Genomic DNA, 17212 nt, shown 5'->3' with positions numbered 1-17212 from the left:
TGATCTAATTGTGCATGGTATCCAAGGTGAAAAGGTTATGTAGGACACTGTGCATTCTTGACATGATGATCACTCTATAATTATAAGTGCTTGTAAGGTATAAAAAACAAGAGTTAAGATTTAAGTTTCTAGAAAAGAGCTTCACACATATAAACATTAAAATTAGGATATATTAAAATTCTATCTCATATTTAAAGAAAAAAAAAAAATTTACGTTAGACAGTAAATTTTGAGATAAACATAAGATTGATCATAACTTAGGACAATATCATTTTAATAATGACTTGATCCCAAAACTTAATACACAGTACTTGCCATTTGTCCAAATATGCCAGCAAGATTATTAGCCCAACTTGATTACATTGTCGCCATAGTTGAACTGTAGTTGATATATATATCACAACAAACTAGCATGATCAAACCTAATGATTCATAAGTATCAAAGCAAGTTCTAAAACTTTGAATGGAGGCCGGTGTCTAGGCTTCAAGGTTTAAATGAAGGAGGCTTCCTAATCTTAGTAGCTTGCTCGAAGCCATATGAAATTTCAATCAACTTTGGCTCTAAACCTTTTAGTCCCCCAAAGCAAATACCAAATGGCACGCCTTTACTATTATATCCTGCAGGGACACTAATTCCAGGGAAGCCCCCAATTGCAAGGACAGAATTAACACTAACACCATCAGGTCCTAAAAATGGAGTCAGCAAGGCATCAAGGTTATACTTTATCATCAACTTCACAAAATTAAACCATCTCTCGTCAGCCTTGCCATGTAATGCTGCCTTCTCTTTGTTACCAGACCCATTTGTGGCTTGAGCTTCTAGAAAGAGGTTCTGCCCATATTCCTTGATCTTTTCCTGCATGGCCATGCTAGTAAATCTTCATTGTGTTGGATGAAACTTATAGACAGTTCTTTAATTAGGTGCTGTAACTTGGGTTTTCATTGAATTATATAGTTAAATTTAATTGTTTAAAAAAAAGATAACACCACCTTTATTCAAATAGGCAACTAAATATATAACACATAAGAACTGTATTTAAGTTTTGCCCTATTAGAGTTACATTGCTTAATAAAGTACATAGTTGAACTTAATTGTCTTTATTTATTTATTATTTTGATAGGAAATTTGAAACTTTCATTAAACTGAAGAAAACATTATATCCTTATGAAGAGCTTGCTCCAAAAAATAAGGATTCTCTTTTATCCAAATGGAAAAATCAATAATACTAAACTCAATTGCCTTTGAAAATGATAGCACTATATATCTTTACACTATTTGGTCAATTCAACTGTAGGGTTAGTTTAATTAAGGAACCTAAGATATAACTCCTAAAGATTTGTATCTAAGTTTTGCCCTATTGAATAATACTACAATATTTTTCACAACTGTTAAGTTGGTAAATTATTATTAATTCTCGTAAAAGCTTTTACCACTGACACATTAACAACTTGTTAACTTGTTAGTTGTGACTCTAAACATATTGAAAATAAAGTATTTATGTAAACATACTAACCAAATCTGAGAACTTCTTGTTGAAGGCTATAATGTCAGCCAAGCTACGCACTGGGGAAGCCACCAGTTCTTTTAAATATTTGTTCTAGGCCTGTTTGAACTCTATCATCAATGCTGTCCGTTCCGAGGTGCCAACATTCAAGATAGCATGAGTGTTAGCTATTTCAAGATTGTCCACCAAAATTGCACCTTCTTACCTGAAATTTTGTGGAAAATTATGTACCAAGTTTGGATAGTACATGTTTCTCAAAAAAAAAGAAGTTAGGATAGTACATCAGATAGGGTAAATTTCTAGCTTGTATGTTTTGTTACGTACGTACCTTAGTGTATCAAGATGCTGTGCAAATATTTTTTTTAAGAAGGTGTCATTGCCGAAATTGTAAAAGGGTTTTCTCGCTATTCCCAAACGCTTCCCTTTAAGACCATTAACCTTCAGAAATTGTTTATAGCCACAATGTGGAATGTACTTTGATGCTTCGATGGTTGCTTTATCATTGTAGTCTTGACCAACAATCTCATCAAGAACGTAAACAGCATCTGATACAGTCCTGCAAATGGGCCTGTTCTATCCAACATGAAATGAGAGTTTTTTTTTTTTGGTTAAGGTAACTATCATATCTCGAGGGGAATTATTGGTGAAAGTTAACACAATAATAACATTATTATACAAGAAAATCAAATTAAAAAAAAAAAAAAATCAAGATAGAGTATATTTTCTTTCAAAATTACACAATATTACTCGTTAGGTTTTAGATGTTAAATGTGACAAACATAATGTAATTATGAGATTAAAGTTTGGCCAAAACCTTGTCAAGAGCTGCAAGTGAACTCCAACTCACTTGAGCGAAACCAAGACTTACTGGAGTGGAACATTAAAAGTAGACAAAAAGTTTGCTGAGTCTTTCACTCAAAACTCACTTAAGCGAAATTGTTAAGTTTGCATTAGCTATTAACCTAGCTTTGTTAGGATCTTTAATCATTGTTGTAGTTGTAGCTCATCATATGTATTCGATGCCCTGTTATCAATATCTTGCAACTGACTATGTTATCCAACTTTTATTGTGTTAGTTTCTAAGACTTTAGGTTTAAATGTATTAAAACTTCAATTTGTATTGTTGGCAAATCATGATCAAAACGTTTTAGTTTTGTTTAGACTTGCTCAAAGTATGTGGTTGTATGTAAAGTTGGAATCCAGTAGCTGCAAGATTTATTATGTAAATCTACCTGGCTCGATCGATTGAAAATTAGGCTCGATCGATTGAAGCTCGTGCAGATTGTTTGACGTGTAGGGTTTTATGTTTTGTCTTAAGTATAAAAAAGAAAACCCTAGCCACGTTTTTCATTGCTCAATATGCTGTATGTGTGAATCTTTTGTGAGATCAAGAGGTGTTTGCCTTTACACATACTTAGGGTTTCCAAGATTCAAGATTATATCAAGAACTTGGTGATCGATTTAGTTGCTGCAATAAGAGCTTAAAGATACACAAGCAGGAGTGCTTGTATTTGCTAGGAATCTAAGAAAAAAGTAGTCTATGGACTCAAAGCTGTCACGTGGTCGTGGTAGTAAGTTTCCTGCTCGAGAGCAATAGGATGTTAGTGGTCTAAGTCGCTATTATGAAAATTTCAATTCTTTCATAGTGGATTCAAGTTTACCTTGAGGATAATTAGGTTAAATCCTCCCCAGATTGTTACTGTTTTGGTTTCCTGGGTCATCATATCTTTGTGTTATTTATTTTCCACACTTTACATTGATATGGTATATTTGTGTTAACCTAGATCTGAAATTTGACTAAGTAATCACTTGGCTAATTAACTAGGTTAATCTAGTTATGTTTTAAGGGGTCTAAAAATAAACAAGTGGTATCAAAGCGGATAGCTCTCTTGTTGTAGATCCTTTGATCTAAGAGCTGATCCTTTACCCCTGTTGTCATGGATAATTGGAAGATCTTATTGCTTATATGCCATCTTGTCTACTTGTTGATTTTGTCTCTTGTTGCTTTTGTTAAATCTTTCCTTGAGCATTTTGGTATAATTACTTGTGATGATAATTATGTGTGTTATACTGCTTTAACCGTCTTAAAGGCACGTGATTCTTGTCTTTGGTATTTGGATAGTGGTTGTTCCAGGCACATAACAGGAAATAAATCTTTGTTCAAGACACTCTTTTGAAGGAAAGATCGGGATAGTCACGTTTGGAGATGGAAGCAAATCTGTGATTAGAGGCATTGGAACTGTGGACATTCCAGGGCTGCCTATTTTTGAAGATGTCTGGTATGTAGACGGGTTGAAGGCTAATTTACTCAGCATCAGTCAGATTTGTGATAATGGTTTGAATGTTCTCTTCACTAAGTACGAGTGTGAGATACTTGATGGAGGAGGTGACTTTATGTGTGTTGGTGTAAGGACAGCTAACAATTGTTATGGTATAACGCCAAGTATAAGCAACAAGTGTTTTAGTGTAAAGATCAATCAAGTTGACTTATGACATCAATGGTTGGGACACACAAGTCATAAGCAACTAGAGAAGATTTCCAAGTGTGATGCAGTTATTGGTTTGCCCAAGTTTGAGAAGATAGAAAAGTGCATATGTGGACCATGTCAGATGGGTAAACAAGTGAATTCCAAGCATCCGTCTGTAACTGAGGTTCAAACTTCCAGACCTCTTGAGTTGCTGCACATTAATCTCATGGGTCTTGCCAGAGTTCAGAGTTTGGGTGGAAAGAAGTATATTCTAGTTGTTGTAGATGATTTTACTAGATATACATAGGTTATGCTTTTGAGAGATAAAGCTGAGGCTCCTGAGAAGATGATACATTTGTGCGAAAAATTGCAAGTTGAGAAAGGTACTGTGATAGCTAGAATCATAAGTGATCATGGAAGAGAATTTGAAAATACGAAGTTGGATACCTTCTGCAATAATCAAGGCACGCATCAAGAGTTCTCATCACCCAAGACACCACAACAGAATAAAATAGTGAAACGGAAGAATAGGGTTGTCCAGGAGATGGCATGTGTCATGCTACACAATAAAAGATGCCCAAACCCTTCTGGGGAGAAGTAGTTAACACTGCTTGCCATACACTCAACCAAGTATATTTTAGACCTGATTCTAAGTAAACTCTCTCTGAACTCTGGAGAGGAAAGAAGCCGGTGGTAAAATATTTCAGGATATTTGGCAGTGACTGTTACATTATACGAGATAGAGAGAACCTAAAAAAGTTTGATGCAAAAAGTGACAAGGGATACTTTCTAGGATACTCTTCCACTAGTAGAGCATATAGAGTGTACAATCTGAGAACCAAAACAATCATAGAATCTTCTAATGTTGTGATCAATGATGAATTAAGTTCTGAAAGTCTTTCAGAAAACAGTTCTCCAGTTCAAGAAAGGAATATGGAAGTTGATGATTCACTTCCTGCTGATTATGTAGGGAAACATAGTGAGGAAGAGCTGCTGTTGTTGAATGGTACAATTTCAGTACCATCAAGTTCAGAACCATCCACACCGGTTCATGAAACTCAACAAGAACAAAGTGAGCTTAGTCCTAAATCAGAACTGAAAGGTACCTCTACATCTCTGGTCAAAGGTCCATCTTCTAGAGTTAAGTTGAATCACCCTGCCACAAATATATTGGATAGTCTAAATGATAACATGAGATTGAGATCAAAAGTTTTGAATGTGATTATTCACTCATGCTATCTATCCCAATTTGAACTGAAAAACGTGGATGAAGCACATCAAGATGCTGATTGGTTTAATTCCATGCATGAAGAACTTCACCAATTTGTTCGAAATGATGTGTGAGAATTAGTTCCTAGACCTAAGGGAGTAAATGTGATTGGAACTAAGTGGGTTTTTAAGAAAGAGTCAGATGAACATGGTACAGTTATTAGAAATAAATCAAGACTTGTTGCTCAAGAGTACACACAAGTGGAAGAGATTGATTTTGATGAAACCTTTGCATCAGTAGCAAGACTGGAATCCATTAGGATACTTTTGGCCATAGCAAGTCATTTGAATTTCAAATTGTATCAAATGGATGTCAAGAGTGCTTTCTTGAATGGGATGTTGCAAGAAGACGTATATGTTGAACAACCAAAGGGTTTTATTGATCCTTACAGACTGGATGATGTCTACAAGCTGAAGAGAGCCTTCTATGGGTTGAAACAAGCTCCTAGGGCTTGGTATGATGGATTGACTGCATATCTCACTGAGCATGGATTCAAAATGGGATTTGCAGATACTACTCTTTTCATAAGAAAGGATAAGAATGGTTTTGTTATAGCTCAAATTTATGTTGATGATATTGTTTTTGGTGCTACTAGTGATTCTCTTGCTCACTCTTTTGCAGATGAAATGAAGGCAATGTTTGAAATGAGTATGGTTGGTGAACTAACTTATTTCTTAGGATTGCAGGTGAAGCAAATGGACTCAGGAATCTACATCAACCAAGCAAAGTATGCAAGAAATCTAGTTAAGCGATTTGGACTAGACAAGGTTGCCTATACTAGAACACCAATAGCTGCAAATGCAAAATTAACCAATGATCCATTAGGTGAGTCTGTCGATGTTACATTATACAGAAGCATGATTGGATGTATTTTGTATTTTACTGCAAGTTGGCCTGATATTACTTTTAGTGTTGGTGTTTGTTCTAGATTTCAATCTAATCCTAAGGTTTCACATTTGAATGCTGTTAAAAAAATCATAAAGTATGTTGGTGGAACTTGTGATTATGGATTATTTTATAGCAAAGAGTCTAATCTGTCTCTTGCTGGATTTTCTGATTCTGATTGGGCCGGTAATGCTGATGATAGAAAAAGCACCACTGGTGGGTGTTTTTATGTAGGAGCCAATCTTGTTGCTTGGATGAGTAAAAAGCAAAATTCTATGTCTTTGTCTATTACAAAGGTAGAATATATTGTTGCTGGAAGTTGTTGCTCACAGCTTCTTTGGATAAAAAAACTTCTGAGTGATTATGAGATATCACAAAATACCATGGTTGTTTATTGTGATAATTCTAGTGCTATTGATATCTCTAAGAACCCTGTTCAACACTCTAAGACTAAGCACATAGAGATTAGATATCACTTCATTAGGGATCTTGTTGAAAGAAAGATTATGTCTCTTGAGTATATCCTTACTGAACGTCAGAATTCTGACATCTTCACCAAACCTCTTGATAGAAGTAAATTTGAGACACTTCGTCAACTAATTAGTGTGATTCTATGTCCCTGATCATCCTTGGCTTTCTTGGTCCTTGTGCTTCATCGCTCTATTCTTGATGGCCATTCTTCTTTGTTTGTTTTTTTTTTTTTTTTTTTCTTTTTCCTTGTTTTTGTTTCTAGGATTTGCATTGCATAACACTCATGCATTTCATTCTAGGATTGATTTTGTTTCTTCTTTAAAAAAAAAAAAAAAAAAAGGGAAGGAAAAAGGAAGCAAAATGTGTTTTGCATTATTTTTCTTGGATTTGAAATCAAGGTTGGCCAATTTATTTTTACATGACATGTTTATGTACTTTTTTTAGTTTGGATGAGCTTATTTATTGCACTTTACTAGTTGAAGCTTTGTAGTGCATGTTGTGTGAGAAGATGTTTATAGTTTTTGATTACATGATCTTGATCTTGAAGTCACATGCTTTTGATTGTCAGACTTGAACTTATTGGGAAAGGCATAAATAACAATCTCACCACTGTTTACTAGCTAATCATGAACACCTTAGTGCATATCATAAGATTTTGTGCTCAAGAAAGTGTAGCACATGCACAAAAAGAACATAAGGTGTAGCCTTGACTTTAATAAATTCACAATCAAATAAAATTGGTGTGTTCATTATCCCGGCTATTATTAATAAGTTTCTAAACAAATAAAATTGGTGTGTACATTATGAGGCAAATCAAGAAACTTATATGATTGCAAGCTTTTATTCTAGGAGATATGAGAGTTATATGATGTAACTCTTTAGGTGATAGTCTCTTTCAATCTTATGTGATGAATTTTGTAGAAATTGTGATTGATTTCTATTTACATATCACCTCACATGTATCTCAAGTTTTTACTAGTTGCACATACTACACAAGTTACTCTTTGCTAAACTTAGTACATGTTATTGTGTGTGATTTTGGTTTGGCCAATCAAGTTTGAAAATTCCTTGAATTTTATGCAAAATGTGTATGAAGCTTGAGAATTTCAGGAGAATTGTTTGAAAATTTTAATTTTGGGAAAACTAGGTCCAAAACATGTGTTTTTGAAAAGCATTTCATCTCATACTCATGCATTTTTTTTCCCCATAAAATACTATGCTTTGAGGAGTTTCTACATAAAATTGCTTTGTTTTTCAAAAAATTGGTTTTTCTAAAATTTCGATCGATTGAAACTATTTCTTGATCAATTGAAATTGCGATTAAAATTTTGGTTTGGCTTTGTGTGTTTTGATTGATGCTCGATTGGTTCTGGATCAATCAAAGGCATTTTTGACCGATCGAATCTAATTTTCAATCAATCGAAAGTCATATAGAGAGTTTTTTAAAACCTTTGTTTCTCACGTGCTTTGTCACTTTCAAACTATTTCAAAAACTCTTTTTTCTCTCTATTCAATCGGTCCAAGACTCCTAGCAAGATTTTTGTCATTTTCTTCAAAATTTCTTCAAGGGTTTTTGTCTTCATACACCGGTAAGACCTTTTTACCCTTCTTTTTCAATTTATTTTCATTATTTCATGCATTTAAGGGATATTTTCGGATCTTGAAAAATTTGGGGTTTTTGATGATTTAAGCATTTTCTTTCACAATTGATCAATGGGTTTTTGTTATAAGATGCTATATAACTGTTCTTGATGGTTTAATTTGATCAATTTGGTGATTTGTGAGAAATTGAAAATTCTAGGGCTTGAATATACCCGAATTGGGGGTTTTTGTTCAATTTGGTTTAAATTGATGAAATTGGCTTGTTAGATTGATTCATTTGATCATTATAATGTGTTATCTATCTTGTGTAATGATCAATTGGTCAATTTCTTTAAAATTGAACAAGTGGTTTTTCAAATTTTGGGGTTTTTGTTATAAACTCTATGCTCAAGCTAATTTTGTGATTTCAAAGTTAAATTGAACTATTCTCACTACATTAGGGCATGCATCATTTGATTATACTGTTCATGCATCATATAGATTGTTATTTTTTATTTTTGTGTGCTAACTTGCAGTCTGCCCTTGGTTTTTCTTGTTTCCTTTTTGGTTCTTTTCTGTTTTCTTGTCCTTTCCTTAGCATCATGCCTAGGAAGACTAGAGCAAATAGGACCTCCACTTCTTCACCTTTCCCCACATTTGATAGTGAGAGGTTCTTGAGTGAGAAAAACCAAGAAAACTTTGAGAAGCTTAACCTTAAGAGAAACATTTGGGCTAAGCAAAAGGTTCTATTAGATGAGCTAGATGGTGAGATTAGGGGGAACTTTGAGCGTAGGGGTTGGCTTCCTCTATTGGACATTTCTCATCCTCCTCCGGCTACTTTGATTAGAGAGTTCTATTTGAACCTTTCTGTCCACTCCTATGATGCCAACACTCTAGTGAGGAGTTGGGTACGGGGTGTAGGTTACACCATTACCCTTTTGGTAGTGGCTGATGCCCTTGGGGTGCCATTGGTCCAACATCTGGTTTATCCTTATGATGAGTCTCCACCTCTTGATGACATTATGTCATTTATTACTGGTACTTCTATCCAGTGGGGTTCCGATCGTCGGATCACCTCTCACGAGTTGACCGAGACTCATTATCTCTTTTTTCGAATTTCTTGCCATTCCATTTGGCCTATCTTTCATCTACACACCATTCCTTAGGAGAGATGTGCGTTTTTGTATGCTCTTGTTTCTGATGCTCCTATGAACTTTCCTTATCTTTTCATTCACTCTTTGATTGAGGTTCATAGGAGTAGTTCTACTGCTCATGCTCTCTTCTTCCCTGTTTTTATTCACCGGATTCTTTTACACCTAGGTTTAGTTGAGTTTCTGGCTTCTGAGCTTGTCCATATCATAGCTCTCATAGGTGCCACCTTTCCTAGGTAGAGGGCTGCTCAGATGGGAGCGAGCTCTAAACGCCCTAGGGTTGAGCATTCCGGTGTCGTACCTCCTCCTCCCTCTTCTACAGGTGATACTACGACTGAGGAGTTTGTTGATCTTGCTGCTACTGCTACTGTTCCTCCACCTTCTACCTCGGATGATTTAGACATTTGACGTATGTTGGAGACTGTTATGACCGTTCAGGCGGCTCATGGTCAAATTTTGGTGGACATGCTTGATGAGCTTCGTGCCTTACGGGCAGATTTGGAGCATTTGAGACGGTTGCCTCCGCTTCCTCCTTTTGATGATGTGTGATTGCCCTTTGGCATTCCGTCACAAAAAAGGGGGAGTACACTTGTAGAGGGTTTTTGTAGTTAGGGGGAGATTTTTGTTTTTGTGGAGCTATTAGATTGTATCTAGGTGCTTCATTGTGTATTCACATTTTTTGGCTCTTGATGTATTCTTTGTTTTGATTGGGTTATTCATGATATGGGGAGATACATTGGTTGTATATGTTTCTTGTTTCACATTGCTTATTGATATATATTTATGAGGTTATTTATGATATATGTCTTTATTTTGTGTTATGTGAAATCAAGAAGTTATTTATGTTTTACTTGTATTTTCCACACATACGTTTATCTAGTTGTTGAGTGTTTTAGGAAATATACAGGTTGATTCAGTCGTGCTGCTGTCTACCCTTGCAACTGATAGATAGTAGTTAGGTTGAATTTGTTGTTTTGGGCAATATTTTTGTAATGGACTGTTTTTATAAACTTTGAGCATTTTTTTGTTTAGTTTGTGTTTTGTCATGGATTGCCAAAGGGGGAATTTGTTAGGTTCTAAGACTTTAGGTTTAAATGTATTAGAACTTCAATTTGTATTGTTGGCAAACCATGATCAAAACGTTTTAGTCTTGTTTAGACTTGCTCAAAGTATGTGGTTGTATGTAAAGTTGGAATCGAGTAGTTGCAGGATTTATTATGTAAATCTGCCTGGCTCGATTGAAAATTAGGCTCGATCGATCGAAGCTCGTGCAGATTGTTTTTCTGCAGATTTTTCCAACTCAACCCAAGCTCGTTTGACATGTAGGGTTTTATGTTTTGTCTTAAGTATAAAAGGAAAAACCCCAGCCATGTTTTTCATTGCTCCTTATGCTATGTGTGTGAATCTTTTTTGAGATCAAGAGGTGTTGGTCTTCACACATACTCAGGGTTTGCAAGATTCAAGATTATGTCAAAAACTTGGTGATCGATTCAGTTGCTGCAATAAGAGCTTAAAGATACACAAGCGGGAGTGTTTGTACTTGCTGGGAATCCAAAAAAGAAGTACTCCGTGGACTCGGAGTTGTCATGTAGTCGTGGTAGTAAATTTTCTACTCGAGGTAGCAATAAGATGTTAGTGGTCTAAGTTGCTATTGTGAAAACTTCAATTCTTTCATAGTGGATTCAGGTTTACCTTGAGGGTAGTTAGGTTAAATCCTCTTCAGGTTTTTACCGATTTGATTTCCTGGGTCATCATATCTTTGTGTTCTTTATTTTCCGCACTTTACATTGATATGATATATTTGTGTTAACCTAGATATGAAATTTGACTAAGTAATCACTTGGCTAATTAACTAGGTTAATCTGGTTGTGTTTTAAGGGTCTAAAAACAAACATATTGTTCACACATGACATGTGAACAAGTGGATTTCTCATATAGTTGGTGCTGCTGACTATTTGATACGACCTATTAGATTATGCACTTAAGCAAATTGTGTGTTCTTTAAATCAAAGTAGTCAACACGGATATATTGTATTAAAGATATATTGTATTAAAGACTTTTGGTTTGCTGAGGAGAATAAAATATATTGGTACTAGTCATACTGATGTACCATTTCGAAATTAGTATGATATATATATATATATATATATGCATACACAAATCAACTTTTATATATATATATATATATTATATGTATATTTATGAACTAAAGTATTTTGTTAAGGCCCAATAATATTTAAAATCAATTAGTGCATTGTCTATCGTTGCTTCGATAAATAAAAGTGTAACTTTTAACCTTACTAGTTGTAGACCCTTGCGATACGCAAAAAAAATTGACGATTTATTTATTTTTTAAGTGAAAAATGAAAATAGTAGATGAGAAAACATAATGCATTTTACATTTTTTTTTTTGGAAAAAAAAACCTTCATTCATTCATAAAAATAAGAGAATCCTAGTACAAAGCTTCCACAGTTGGTGGGGGTGAGTCCACCATCAAGAACATTTCATTTGTGATATTTCTAGCATGTTGTGCAAGAGCATATGCCACCATATTTCCTCCTCTCCTTATATAGCTAACAGATACCCAATCTTCTTCTTTACTAGCCAGGTAAAAGATTTTGTTTGTTGGATGGTTAGGGATCCATCTATCCGAATGAGCTCAGATGGAAGAGCCATTTCCTACCCTTCAACAACATCCAGATTTTAGAATAGGTAATGCTACCATGATGCTTCTCTAAACATAGGAACAATTTGGTAACTCAATAGCATCAAGAAAGTGGGACCATGAGAAATATCTAGCTTTAAAGCACCGGTAGAGAAATGAGTCTTTTTCTTGATACATTCTCCACCCTTGCTTGGCTAGCATAGCTAGATTGAAGGATCTCATCTCAAAATCTCGTTCCATTATTATATAAGGCGAGATATTTTGTATATAATATAATGTGTGGTTGTAATTTTCTTCTAGTACTCCTTACAAACAATTCATTATCTATACATTTTGATTGGCGGAAAGAGCAAATATAAGTAAATTTATCATTTATATTAGAAAAAAAAGACTTTAATAACATAAGAAAATGTAATTTTATCAAGAATCTACCATCATTATGCTAAGAATGTGACCTAATTTTCAATAAATCAGCTTGTCTTTCTATACAAACCTCTTTTCCAATGCATTGTTGAAGTGGACCGAATGGACCAAAGTATATAAAATGGACCTAAGTGGACCGACTGGACTGAAGTGGATTGAATTGAACTAAATTAGACCGAGTGGACCGAAATAGACTGAAGTCGACCGAGATGGACCAAATAAACTGAAATGGACCAAAGTGGATCTAACTGGACCGAAGTGATTTAAATAATGAAATGGATTGAATAGACTGAAATAGACCGAAATGGACCAAAATGGACCGAATAGATCAAAATGCTATGATGATGTGGTTCAATATAAGCGTAGTAATAATAAATACTATGTTTCAATTTTCACCTTTTAAAATATTATATAGATTGGAATTATAAAACCAATTGGAATTGAGCTTGTGGGTGAAAATTTTTAAAATTTTAGTTTCTCTTTTACTAACAGACTTATTTTTACAGCAACCACAAATTCCTTATTTATTTGAGTATTAGTGCAACGACCCCAATAAGCAAAGAAAAAAAAATCTATTTTGATATAGAAGATTGTGAAAAGGTTACCCAATAGTGTCCTGCCTAGGAGAGATTGGGACGACCCCAGCGCGGCTTGTGAGACCAATTGTTGGTTTAATGCCCACAACTGAGTTAGAACTGGAAGGGCAAATAATAGAGCCATCTGTTTCAGACCCAATGACACTGCCACCAAATTTGCAGCCACTGATATAGCTGATCCACCACTTGACCCACATGGATCTGCCGATAGAACATAGGGATTCTGCACATCATCACAAAACATTGATGTTGACACCTTGTTCCTGTCTTTCTTTTTAGAACATACTATCATGCACATCCAATGGTTAATTATTTTATCCAATTCTGATTACATACCAAGAAAAATTGGCCAGATCCAGATTATATGATATATGTGGATGAATATTTAAGTTCTAAATGTGTTTCAACATTCTTATTCTCAAATTCGTCTCCTATAACAATTGCAAACGTTTTTAACTCTCTCAGCATACATTTATATATATAACCCCTAAAACTATAACAAGGGAAAAAAAAAGCTGCAATTGAACCTCTACATGCTACTGTTTACATGTATTGACTTAGACAATAATTTTATCAGTTATTTCAATTAAAAAAAGAACGTCAAAACAGCACCATTTGCTAATATTGGACTAAATTGACGAAAAATAAACCTTAGAAAATAATTTATTAATTGAAGTAAAAGTTAATAGACTAAATGAACAAGGAGAACTCTATGGAGACACCTAAATTGACACTTGATTTCACGATATTTTTAAGTGCCAATTGTAGATTGGCACACAATAATTTTATTTTTCTTCAAGTACCAGTAATGATTCCATATGTAATTGATGTAGTCCATCACAAGTTGACACTCTATTATGGTGTGAAATTAGGTGTGGACAAGGACTAAACAATCCATACAATCTGACTATTATACATTGAATCAATACAAGTCACGTACCTTTCCTTGGCCACCTCTGCCGCTCCAACCATTGGTTACAGATTCCGACCTGAATTGAGACCACTCGCTTAAGCTAGCCTTTCCTATGATGATAGCCCCGGCTTTCCTCAGCTTGGTCACCACTCCAGCATCCTTAGGCACCACTGAGCCTAGCAGTGCATAAGAGCCAGCCGTAGTGTTCAACTTATCCTTGGTTGCAATATTATCCTTGAGCAGAATGGGAATACCATGTAACCCAGAGAGTGACCCAGGTTCTTTTGATTTGCGCTCGGCGTAAGCCTTATCAGCTAGGTGTAGTGCGTCTGGGTTCACCTCTATGACCCCCTTAAGGATTGGGTTGAGTCTGTGCATTTGTTTTAGGTAGAACTCAACGAGTTGCCTTGAGGTGAGTTGGTTTTGCTTGAAAGCGAGTCGGATGTCATGAACACTTGCTTCCTCGATTGAGAACCCATGGCCTGTGACAGTACAGTGCGACCCAGATGATAAAATAGGTAGAAGAATAAGAAGCAGTGATGAGAAGAGACAAAATTGTAGCTTTGAATTGGTAGCTATTGAAATAGTTAACTGATCAGTAGGAGAATGCTTTGGAGCTCAAAATTCTTAAGTAACTTTTTTCATAACGACTGAAATGACTTGTTATGATTGAAGTAACATTATATTCATCTTATACATGCAAGACCCATAAATGAAGAGATGTCTCATAAGATTGACTTATAAGATAATTTTTGTACTAATAGTACCTTTATCACACACTAATTACAACATATTATGTTAGTAATTGTAAAAAAAAGTTGCAAAAAATGTTTTTTCCCTAGACTTATTGCTATAATATAACATGTTTTCTCGCTCGGAACATCTTACTTTCAGTTTAATTAATTAATTTAGTATATGTACAACTTTTTAAACTTTAATTACTATTTTACGATATAGTTGTACTTTTGCAAAAGTTATTTTTTAATCCTAATAATTAACTGATAAAAATAAACTTTTTAAATGAGCATGTGTATGGTATGTGATTAAATGGGTGCTGATAGACCAAGAATGTATTAACCCATTGTGATAAATTAATCAATTGATTTAGCCAAGTTAATTAGTTAATTCAATTAACATGCAAAACGTGTGGTAGCACAAACAAATCACCAACTAAGTAAATATGCAGCGGAAATTAAATTGACACGGTGATTTGTTTACGAATATAGAAAACCTACACGGCAAAAACCCCATCGGGTGATTTTAAGGTTACTACTCTCGAGAATCTACTATTATCAAAACAAACGGTTATAAGTAAAGGAATCCTAGTACCTTATACCAACCTACAGTTGAAACCTTATCCCAATACCCAATTGGACTTGTTCTATAGTGATAATCTCTCATTTTCAATGCATGGGTCTTAGTACGTGACTAACCAATTCGATGCGCGGATCCTAGTATGCGGTTTACTTACCAACTTGAGAAATATGTTGGCTGCAAAGTTCTTCAGTTCATCACACGATGAAAATCATGAAACTCTTTGGTTACAAAACCCTATGGTGTACAAATAAAGTAGTTTCTTCAAGAGAAAGATGAACTAGGACAAATTCTATCTCCGGTCACAATTTGCATGAACAAGACTTTACTTCACACTCGCCCCACCTTTGACAGCCCTAAAAATAATCCTTATATATGTTTAGGGTTGTGAGAAAAGAAAGCCCAAACATATACACACGGATTGGATGAAAATCAGTTCTGAAAAACTGAATTTCATAAATCTCGACAGATAAAGTATCTATCAAGCTAGCTATCGAGCATCGGGTTTCAGTAGCTTTTTAAACCTCGGTAGATACTAGTTGTCGAGTTTTAAAATCCAGTACTTCTTCACTTGTTTCTTTGACAGATTTATATGGCTTTAACACTAGAACTTGAAACTTTGTTCCTTGAAGCATTAAACACATCCTAGATCTACCCAATTACAAGTAAAATGCATTTTGTCGAAGGATTAGACAATTCTAAATTAACATATGTTTCTAACATCAAATCACATATGTCCTAATAAGTGCCATAGTAAGCAAGTTTTGGGGCCAAGCAAAAGTTGATGGAAACAACGAAGGCCTTGCTCTAAAATATTGTGAAGAACTTTGTCAGCTTTGTTGGTCAAATTTGGTTGGCTGTTGGTATCAAGGCCCCATAAGCTTTTTGCTCAAATTCTTAAAGCAAAATATTGGATGCTTGTGAATTGGCTAAAAGGACAATCAGCATCTTGGACATAGAAGGGGTATGACACAGGACAACCATAAAAGGCTCCATCCATAAGGCCACAGGTTGGGCCGTCTTCTTTTTATTTTTCCTCTCAGACATATGTATAATTGGAGGCTTGTATCTCGTGTCCGCACTAGAGTGAAGAGGAGTCACCAGAGTGACGAAGAGTAAAGATGTTAAGGATTATGCTATTTGGTGGGGCATATGACAAATATATATATATATATATATATATGTGTGTGTGTGTGTGTGTGTGTGTGTGTGTGGAATGACCCTTGGATAACTTTGATTTGGGCTTTAAACCAAGGCCTAATAAGGTAGCTTTGCAACTAGTGATGGTAGCAAATTTAATTGATCTAGCTAGAGGGTTCTGGGATGTGTCCAAATTAGATGGTATGATAATGACTATTAATCTTGTTCGACTTAACCGGAAACCGAAATTAAATCCGGTTTTTTAAACATTGAGAACCAAATTTATTTGAAATTGCATGAACCCCTTAAACCTTGAGTTTTGCATGAACTGTGCGGCCCAATTGCGGTTCAAGCATGCTTAATTAAGAAAAAAATCAGAAAAGTGCGCTTACAAGATTTAGAACCTAGGCACGGTCACAGTTGGAGCTAGAGTAGTAAAATTAACCCAATATTATTATTATTATTATTATTATTATTGTTAATTATAAAAACTACTTAACACAATTCTATTCTACCGAATTAAATCATCCATCTCTTAAAAGGAATAAAAAAAATTATAATTAAAATCCTTCAAAAATATTCAACTTTACTTCAAAAATTAATCATAAATTTTAATGGTTTCATAGTTATTATTTTATTTTATTAACTTGCTTATTTAATTTGTAAATATATGCTTGAAAATCATTAAATTTCCCTTACATATATAGATATATTAGTCAATTTTACTAGTTTTATAAATTTAATATCTATATTTGGGCTTTAATTAATTATTAAAGTACTTATGACGTCATCACGGTTCGACCTTGGTCGAACCTTGGTCCGACCTTA

The 17212-nt window shown here is 34.7% G+C and overlaps 1 pseudogene; it reads right to left on the bottom strand.

Annotated features, from left to right (window-relative positions):
* Window positions 1-292: 292 nt before the first annotated feature.
* LOC126705157 (probable amidase At4g34880) lies at window positions 293-16291 on the bottom strand (annotated as a pseudogene).
* Between the last annotated feature and the right edge of the window lie 921 nt (window positions 16292-17212).

Source organism: Quercus robur, chromosome 11 (assembly GCF_932294415.1).
Source record: "Quercus robur chromosome 11, dhQueRobu3.1, whole genome shotgun sequence".
Lineage (NCBI taxonomy): Eukaryota > Viridiplantae > Streptophyta > Magnoliopsida > Fagales > Fagaceae > Quercus > Quercus robur.
The sequence above is the reverse complement of the archived record's forward strand: the minus strand, read 5'-3'. Positions and strand labels throughout refer to the sequence as shown.